We start from the raw sequence: 10,888 nt of genomic DNA, 5'->3' as shown, positions 1-10,888 counted from the left end.
TATTTTAATTAAAAAATTATATATACATATATTTTTATGTGTATGAGTGTATTGCCTGCAGATAAGTGCACCTGTGTCATGCAATGCCCAGAGAGGTCAGAAGAGGGCATGGGATCCTCTGGGACTGGAGTTACAGACAGTTGTTAGCCACTACATGAGTGCTGGGAACCAAACCCATGTCCTCTGCAAGAGCAGCCAGTGCTCTTAAACACTGAGCCATCACCCCAGCCCCATGATGTAGCTTCTTTAAATAACATTGCACTTGTTTGTTTTAGTTGATGACTTTATACTGGTTCCAAGTTTTGAATATACTGTTTTGTGTCTTATATAAATGTATAAGAAACATGAACTGGTGTCTGGCACTCCTTATAAAATGAAAATGTGAAAGGGTGAGCTGACAGGAGAACCTTTTGAAAGGTGCAAATAAATAATTTTTATTTTATGTGCATGAGTGTATTTTCTGCATGTGACCAAGTGCATCTGTGTCATGCAATGCCTGCGGAGGTCAAAAGAGAATGATAGATCCCCTGGAACTGGAGTTAGGACTGTTGTTTAGCTGCCATGTGGATGCTGGGAATTAAACCTGGGTCCTCTGCTAAGCAGTCAGTGCTCCTAACTACTGAGTCAACTCTCCACCAGCCCCCAGATATTTATAGGTCACGTTACCTTCTTCTGCCAGGTCAGACACATGCAATTTACAGAAACTGGCTGCAAGATCTGATTAATATTATAATGGAACTCAATGGCTTTATAAAAACACAGCTGTATTCTGGGTTGTGTTTGAGGTTGATGTGTTCATGGTCATGGGGGCTTGAGTGTATTATGAGATACAGAATCAGAGAGAGAGAGAGAGAGAGAGAGAGAGAGAGAGAGAGACAGAGAGACAGAGAGAGAGACAGACAGAGACAGAGACAGAGACAGAGACAGAGAAAGAACCTAAATGGATGTGAGTTCTGTCTACAGCTATGTGAAAACTTGCACAATTTCAGAATTCTGTCAGCCAGAAAGAAAGGCCATTACCAGGTTACCAGGCATGGCACCTCAACTTTGTCCCTAGAGAACCAGGAGTCAAAATTAAGGAAAGCTTTATATCCTTAATTAAGTCTGTATAATTGTAGTATCAGAAAATGGAAACAAAAACAACAGAATAATAAAGACATGCACATATTTGGGCATCATCCCAGTTATTTCTTATTTCTTTGCCAACATTTTTAGCAACTGAGCTATGAGGTCAAACTGTGACTAGCTACTAATTGTAATTAATTCATTTCCCTCTACTTTCTCTAATTAACTTTCTATAGTCTTATGACACAAATCAAGAATATAAATTGAGAATTTTCCATGCATAGGTGCTATTTAGGTCTGACTTTCCAAACAGAAATATACTGAGAATTACTAAAAATCAAAAATGTTCAGCATTAGATTTTCAAGGGGTATATTTAAGTTCCCATTTTGTATAAACATTTAAATTAGTTTGAGGAAAAAATTATATAAGCCAAATGAATTCAAAGCATTTTTAGAACTTGTTTATATTCTACATCAGAGTATGGGCCAAGAAATTACTTACCTGGTGCTAAACATCTTTGTATATAGAATAATTACACCTTCTTGTATATGTTAAAGGGACATAGTACACAGTGTAGTCAAAACTGTCCCAGGTATCCCTCTCATAGGAACACAACTTTAAAGTAGGTGAAGAAATTGTCCCCATCATATGTCATGGTCATCTTTGATTCTTTGTACTTTACTATGTCACTGCAGTGTCTAAACCAAGCAAGTTGTATTACCCTTGTGAATTCCAAACATGAGCAACTTCCTCCAAGTTCCCTTCAAGCCATGGCATATTCCGTTCTTTAGATGGTCTAGAAATCTCCACTTCAGGAGTCTTCTGGTCAAATTTTCAGTAGAATGTATTTATTCCATGTGAGCATGAGCGATATTAACACAATGTTTTGTCTAAATGCTGTAACAATATGACAGAACAGAAATTCACCTGAAAGCCTGAACACCTGACATTTAGCTCTCTAGTCACCGCTCCTAGGTGCCTGTGGAGTAAGGACTTGCCCAGTCTGTTGCATACTTACATACTGCAGCAGAGATGCCCTTCTAAGTGTAGAATCATAGTTTTTTCAATTTGTATTGCACATTTGAACAGAAATGACTGGAGATGAATGACAATGAGACTGAGTGACAGACATTAAAGATGCTGTATTCCTGCCACAGTCCTCTATACCACAACCACAGAGGTATGATTTGTATTTTGGCATTAATTTTCAGCTTTTCTCTGTCTTATCTTGACTTTCATCTTTAATTCTTTTATTAAAATGAATATTGAAAATAAGGACTGGGCATGAAGCTCAGTTGGTAGAGTACTTGCCTAACATGCATGAGTTCCTGAGTTCAATTCCCAATGCTGCATAAACCTGGCACGGTAGTGCACATCATGTAATATCAGCACTTGGAGGTGGAGAGCAAAGGAACATACATTCAAGGTCATTCATGACTAGATAACAAGTTCAAGGCCAGTGTGGGCTAAATGAGACCTTGTATCAAAAAATAGAAAAAGAAATAGAAGATGGGTATTATTGCTCATTTCCTGACAAATTATATATATATATATATATATATATATATATATATATATATGACCTCCTTTCAGCAATCCCTCTACACACAGCCCAAGTTTCATACTACAGATCTTTAGAAGCTGAAGAGAGAATAATTTTCCTGATTGTAGTGATCTCTCCAACAGTTTTCCTACTCAGTGGCACCTGTACTTTTATTACCAGAAAGAGCACAAAAACCATTTCTATCCGTCTACTAGAAATATCTATTATATTTCAGTGTTTTATCTCCATCTAGACTCCTGGTTTAAAAAAAAAGTATTGCAATAACAATAAAGGATAAGGTACTTTTTTAAAGAAAGAACTTTCCTAACATATATAAAATCTTCATTCAACATTGTTTAGCAACTTCAATCATCCCTATCTGTCCACCTACAGTTCTGTTTTTTCTCTTTGGAAATTTTCAAGATCAAAAGGTACTTGAGATGGTTATGGTTATTATGAATTGTCAACTTGACAGAATCTGGAACCACCAGGAATCTAGGCATGAATGTGATAAAGTATAATTAATCTGTTAATTGATGTAGGAAGAATCACCCACTGTGGGTGATCATTCCCTTTTATGATCCTGAACTATATAAATCTGGAAGTCCTGAGTAGGAGCCATTCTTTGCTATATATTTCTTTATTGTGAATATAATATGATCAGCTCTCTCAGGCTCCTTCCTCTATGATTTCTCTATGATGAACTGCATCTTGAACTGTGAGTCACAGTAAACACATTTGTAAGAGTATTTTTATCATAACAACCAGAAAAATGTGTGTGGCAATCATACACAGTTTTTTGGCCTATTGTAACATGTCATGGAAAAAAGAAAAGAAAATCTTTAGACATCCATTTTAATCAGTACTATTTTAGTGCACATTTCTTTAAATAACCTTTTTCTAAATAGGCAGTGAGGAGTCTTGTTCACCTTAGCAAATCACACTTTACATTCTTAATAATGTCTACCAATTCCATTCAATTTAATACACCAAACATATGCACAGAGAGTTTACATATTAAATCTTAAAAATTGCTAGCATGTATGCCTGTATCTACAGAATTCAGCAACCTTGCTAGTACAAGATAATTTGTTAATAAACCCTTTCCATATTAAAATAAGTTAGCATTATAATTCATTTTGAATATCATATATTTATCATACAACGTAGAATTTCTTGGTGACATATGATTTTCAAAGATTTATTTTCAAATAAAATATTTCTCTAATGCACAGAAGTACAGAATGACATAAACAAGGCCAATAGATGGCAGTCTAGCTCTTTAGGAGCGTTTGCATTGTTGCTCCCTACCCTGAGATCACAGCCATCAGCTTGCTGAAAGTGGGAAATCTGTAGAGCTTGCTCTTCATATCTTCTTTAATGCTATGTGCTCTGATAGTGCTGATTTCAAAAAAGAAACTGATAAAAAATGTTTTAGTCATAAATATTTTTTGTTTCTCTTATCCCTGTTTTAAATTGTAGGGACTATATTATTTTGGTATTTAGGGACTGTCAGAAAAAAAATGAGAGAAATGACAGTTTGCATGTGAATGTACAATGCTCTTACTTTTCTCTCAAGCATTAAAATTTTAGTTTGACCATGAACTATGTGAATTTTTAAAAATTCTCAACATTTTTCAATATGAAGGGCAGCCAAAAATTTTAAAAATTTGATATGCAAACCACATTATATGGCCATCAGTCAGTCTTCTTCCAGGGAAGATGAAACTGGATTTTTACCAGTCGAGTGTCCTCTTTACACCATATACCTGCTTCAGAGATAAGAAAGCAAGCTGAAATATTTAATCTCATCCATGAGTTCAGTCATGGATAAGGAAGATATTTATGTAAGATAGCAGCATTTTAGGACTATTAGAAATTTGTGGTGGATAACCCTACAATAATCCTACATAAATAAATATTATATTTTTACAGCTAAAATGTGGTAGAAAACATGGAAAAAGAAAGGGGTATAGTGACTGTTCCATCTTTTGCTAAAAGAAGCTTCTTTATGAATGGTGGGTGGTATACTTGTCTGCAAATTTCTCATCAGCATAGCTTTCTCATGCAACAGAGTGCACTACACACAGAAGATCACAACTGGTCAAGGTGTAGAGAAAAAGAGACTGCAGAGTGTGTGTGCCTGGACAGAACTCATATACTAAACGTCAGTCACCAATGGTTCAGAGATCATTGTTGAAGAGCTGGCAGGAAGATTGTAAGAGCCAGGGTTGGTGCATGACTGTAAGGAAAATGAGTCTTCCAGGCCACTAGTTACTTGCTCATATGAACTTGCTACAATTGCCACAGCATGCACAAGACAAATGCAAACTCAATTAGATAAACCTCCAGTGTAGAACTGGGGAAATGCACAGCAGGCCCCAACCTTAGCCAAGGAACTATTGGCAACTGGCTACTTCTAGGTGAGGGAGAGTTGATAATCTTTAAGGGAGTGACTCTGGATAGGCTGACTAGACTCCAGTGGATGAACTTTCACCAAGGGACATCCGGGTACAAAAGCTTCACTCAATAGGCCTCTTAAGTTGAATGACAGAATACATGAAATCCAGTGAGGAGGGGGGCTGGAGGTGCAGATGGGGAAAGGTTTTAAATACGTTTAAGATTTGTTATATGAAATACATAGAAATTCAATTAAAATACATTATAAGTGAATGTTTATAATGTTGGGGCACACCTGTCATTTATATAGATATGATAGATTTTATTTTCTTTCATGTCTGGTGTGAAAACATGTCTTGTAAACATGATAACAGACATTGCTATTCTTTTTAATAATTTATTTAATTTTTTATCTTATGTGTATGAGTGTATTGCCTGCACGTTTGTGAATGCACCTGTTTCGTGCAATGCCACGGAGGTCTGAAGAGGGCTTCCATGTCTCCTGAAACTGGAGTTAAGGACGGTTCATAGCTGCTGCGTGGGTGCTGGAAATCGAACCCGGGTCCTCTACAAGAGCAGTCAGTGCTCTTTACCGCTGAGACGTCTCTCCAGCCCCAACATTGCTATTCTTATATAAACATCTCCACCAGGTCTAGAAGTCATTAAAAGTGACTTCTACAGAATATAATGCTACCCCCAAGGGCACCAAAGTGGCCATTCTTTCAGAAAAGATTGGCTGGGCTGATGTTATTGTATGTTCTGTATATTCTTGCTCATTCACTTATCTATTGGCAAACAGGTAGGTGAGCGTGTTCCTCTTCCTATTGATAAGCATTAACATTTGATGTTAGAATTATAAAACATAATTATTGAGCACATGCATGTAAAAAGTGAGCTGCTAATGCTATTAACAGCTAAGTTATAACTGAACATTTGACAAGACCAAAAGACAAGTCAATTAAAAATATTTTATTAGAAAACTTTATACTATCTCTAATTTTTTAATTTTAATTTTAATTTTATATGTATGCATAAGTGCACCTGTGTCGTGCAATTCCCGCGGAGGACAGACTAGGCTGTCAAATCCTCTGGAACTGGAGTTACTGGACAGTTGTTAGCTGCCATGTGGGTGCTGGAATTCGAAGCTGGATCTTCTGCAAGAACGGTCAGTGCTCTTAACCACCGAGCCATCTCTCCGGTTCCATCTAATATTTTTTAAAAAAACAAAATATATGATTTTACAAACAATATATGTCTTGAAATATTTTAGTATTCTTTCTTTTGCTTATACGCTTACTCTAAAGAGGAAATCATGCTCATAAAAAACACTTCTACTATTTCATGAAGGCAAACCGATGGCAAATTTTAAGAAGCTGGCCCACAGCCAAAGATGTCTATAATTTATCAGTGTTGGAAATGCATGTCCAAAACTTTTCAAATCCAACTAATTCAGAAATTTATTCATTAAAAATTTATTTGAAACCGGTTGTGGTGGCACACGCCTGTATTCCCAGCACTTGGAAGGCAGAAGCAGGTGGATCTCTGTGAGTTCAAGGCCAGCCTGGTCTACATAGTGAATTCCAGGACAGCTTGGGCTACAGGGAGACCCTGTCTCAAAAAGACAAAAAAAAATTATTTGATAAATTTTCTTGTTAAATACGATTTATCTACAGCTATGTGACTGGTACAATACCTACATATTGACTATATATTATTGCACTACTAAGCAATTAGTAAACATGTACAGAAACCTCATTTAGTTACCTAATGAAGAAGGATGCATTCATTTTGTGAGCAAAATGATGATTTTTCTCAACATTGTGATATTTTAGGCTACAATGGGAGAACAAACCTTATAATATTTGTTATAATTAAATCACACATTAGAAAATATTATTTCAAATTTTCATAATAGTAATTAAATTGTATATTAACTATCTGCATCTTCTGCATAGGACTGCCTTCTGATCAGCAAGCTATGGACAGATGCCACCTTCCCAAGCTTGGTTGCACCCACTTGCTTAAGATTACCACAACCTTGTTGACTATTGATGGTCAGCAAGAAAAGGGACAGGGAAACTCAATCATGCTTCCCAACCAACCAGTGGGTTCTAGTTGTGCAAGGGAGAAGGACTAAGAGTATATAAGTGGAGGAAGACAGGGAGGCTCTCTCACCATCTTGCAGGGCTACTGGGAATCCCCAATCCATGCCTGGGTGCAGACTTTCCAGTGTGGCCTTAGGGGAGAAGCATTCACACTCCTGTAATTAAACACCCACTGATCTGTAAGTAAGCCCAATAAAATCACTAGTTTCCCAGACTACAGTTTGGTAAAATGGTACCTCAGTTTGTCATAAGGAGCAAGAGAGGAGGGAGTTAGTCATTGTTTGTACCTCCCAGAAGGAATTACAGCATCACAATTAATTTTGAATTTTAGGTATTCTATTTATATGGTTTAACTTAGTAATGTCTCCCATTACCATAGAGTTACTGGGGGGGGGTAATTATTTCTTCCATGTAATTTTTGGAATCATTGATTTCAACTGTGTGTATTTATCCAGTGACAGGAGATCATCAGAAGCTTCTTACTGTGAAAATAATTGAAAGTAATATTGAAGATTTTCTGTTTAATTGTCTTTCAATTTATGTAAAAGTAAACATTGACTAAATTCCTAATTTTCTTCACATTATCTTCAGTAATGTAAAATAAGAATGTGAAAAATAATTAGTTTTTAATAAACCATTTTTGGTAATACAGCTATGCATATAACTATTTCAAATGCTAAGATACGGTAATATGTTTTTGATAAAACTAAAATTAAGCACAAAACATACAATTAGTATTACATTGTTTATTGAAACGAACTGATACTTTGAACTGCATAGTGTTAAATTACTTCATGTTGTATAGTTTTAACTGAAGAAAGAGAAGTAAAAATAAAGAGTGTGATTATGGTATTAATATGATCCATATTTTTTTCTTTTTGAGACGAAGTCTCACTAGGACGTCTCTAGATATCGATGGTTGGCCTCAAGCTCATAACAACCCTCCTGCCTTGGGATCCTCTGTACTGGGATCAGACACTCATTACAAAACATTCAGATCCCAATTGTGGGTTTGTTTGTTTGTTTGTTTGTTTGTTTTTGGTCTTTTTGAGACAGGGTCTCTTTGTAGCCCCAGCTCTCCCGGAACTCAGTATGTAGACCAGGCTGACCTTGAACTCACAGAGATCCGCTTGCCTCTGCCTCCCTAGTGCTTGGATTAAAGGCATGTGCCACCATACCCAGCCCAATTGTGTTTTTAATAGATAAATTATGATGATTATTTTAAATTAACTTGATAGAATTTATGTTTTAGAATAGTTTTAAGATTATAGAAAAGTTAAACAGAAATATATTGATCTAAATGACAGTCCCAATTGTCTGTATGATTGGTTAGTTATTTTCCTATAAAAATTTGTTTAATCTCTATACTAGGAACTTTAATGTCATAATAAACAAATATGTTCTCTGAAGCCAAGTATATATGTACACAAACACACACAGAGAAACATTCACACAATACAAATAGACATGCATACACATGGGTGCTCAGGGCATTGTATATGATAGGAAAATGCTTTATCATTGATCTATATCTATAGGCCTGAAGCCAGATTTTTTTATTTATAATTATAACTTTATCAGTTGTGTTAAAAAAACACATTATCTTCTCAGTAACCATATTTTCCTCAACTCAAAAGGAAGATTTTATTAATTCTAAGCTCATTAATTAATTATGTAATTAGCTAAATTACACATTTTCTTGGTCTTATGACACTATTTGACTTACAGTAAGCATGCTATTAAATGTTAACACCTGAAGCATAAAGTAAATGTTGAAAGTGAGGTCTTTGAACTAAAATTCTTGATTTTAAATTCTTCTCGTTCCATTGTATTTTTTTAGTAAATATACATAAATGTTCTGTGCTTTATGTCCTGCCACATAAAAATTAAATATTAGTACTATCTTGAATATTTCCTTAATTAATTAGATGAGTTATTTTGTGTAAGATCTGGCACATAGGAAGACACCCAGGCAAAGGGCATTCCACAATTCCCAGGACAATTTGTGGATCCAGATAAAAGTCCTGAGCTGACTCAAGCATTATCTGACACACAGAGAAAAGCTAGGGACAGAATCTGTAGCCCAAAACTTCAGTCTCACAGAGGAAAATAACAGCTCAACCCTACTATAACATAGTCCTCACTTGAGTGTTGTAAATCCCTTCACTGAAAGTAGAAACAGAAGGTGAATTTTTGAAGACAGGACATAAATGGACACAGGACTTGGGGGGCAATGGTGCTGGAACTTGTCTGGAAGCCTGAAGACTACTAGGTCTCACAGTGCAAGCTGCTAAGGTAGGAAACCAATCAGTGGTCCAACCCCAGCTTTAAAGTCTCATAGCCACAATGATGACCAGTACAGCAAGCTATAGTGGCCCAGTAATGTCACTTTTATCTTGAGGGTAATCAACACCTATCAAATTGGACTTAAAACTCTTTCATCAGAGGAAACTCATGTGTGACATTCTAAAAATAGCCAAATACCTATGGCTGAAGAGGTCATAGATCCTACAGAAAACCTACCTCTGTCATATCCTTTGACAAATGTAATTTATTGCTCTATGCTAAATATGAGTACTGATATTTATAGACAAGGATACCAGTCACCACGCAGCAAAGAAGTATCTTTTTTAAAAATATGAAAATTGCTATAAAGCTCCACAACTGGTCATACACAGAGAATATATGTCTGAGAGATGCCCAGGGACCCAATTACCATGGAATCTCTACAGCTAAGGCTCATGGAACATAGGGGAACACGGGATAGAGAGACAATACTAAAGCATCACTCTACTCTCACCAGTGACTCTTCTTCATACAACAGAGTGGGATGACACAGAAGAACACAACTAGCCAAGGTGTAGAGAATAAGAGACTGCAGAGTCTGTGTCTATAGATAGGGCTCCTATATTAAAATTCACCCACCCAGGGCTCAAGAAAAATTGTGGAAGAGGGGTCATACAGATTGTAAGAACCAGGGTTGATGCATGATCACAAGGAAACAAAATCTTCCAGGCCTGTGGGATCTTGCACATATGAACTTACAGCAATGGTCACAGCATGCACAAGACCCGGACAAACTCGATTAAACTAAAACCTAGCATAGACCTGAGGAAATAGGCAACAAGGCCTAACCTTACCTAAGGAACTATTGACAGCTGGTTCCTGCTGGGTGAAGGAGAGTGGGTTTTACTTAGGATAGTGACTCTAGATAGACTGACTAGACTCCAGTGGATGAATTTGAACAGAGAGACATCTGGGTACACAAACTTGACTTGATAGACCATACCATATATGACAGAATGCAGAAAATTCTGTGTGTGTGGGGTGCTATGAGGTGATGGGGAATGGGGGAGGAGACCTAAATATGCTTTAATGTATTGCATGAAATACACAAAATTTTATATATATATGCAGGTTCAAGAAAAGAAAACAGTAAAAAAGGAAAGGAAAAGTGAATTTTAAAACAATAAACATATAAAAGAATAAAAAACCTCAACAAAGTAATTAACTTCAGATCCACAATTAAAATTTTAGAAACAAAAGCACCATGGTGCCAAGATAACATTTTTCCCCTAAAATTACTGAACTCATAGTAATGGCTTCTAATAAGACAAAGGATTTAAAATGAATGATTAAAACTATGTTCAAACAATTTTAAAAAGTTATGAACAAATTCAAAGAGAACAAAGGCCAAAATGACTTGAGGAAGTCAATCCAAAAGATGAATAGGAATCCAATAAAGAGAATTGCTGAAGATAATTACTTTGTTGA

Source organism: Nannospalax galili, unplaced genomic scaffold, assembly GCF_000622305.1.
Source record: "Nannospalax galili isolate Female #2095 unplaced genomic scaffold, S.galili_v1.0 scaffold96, whole genome shotgun sequence".
NCBI classification, from domain to species: Eukaryota; Metazoa; Chordata; class Mammalia; order Rodentia; family Spalacidae; genus Nannospalax; species Nannospalax galili.
Note: the sequence above shows the minus strand (reverse complement) of the source record.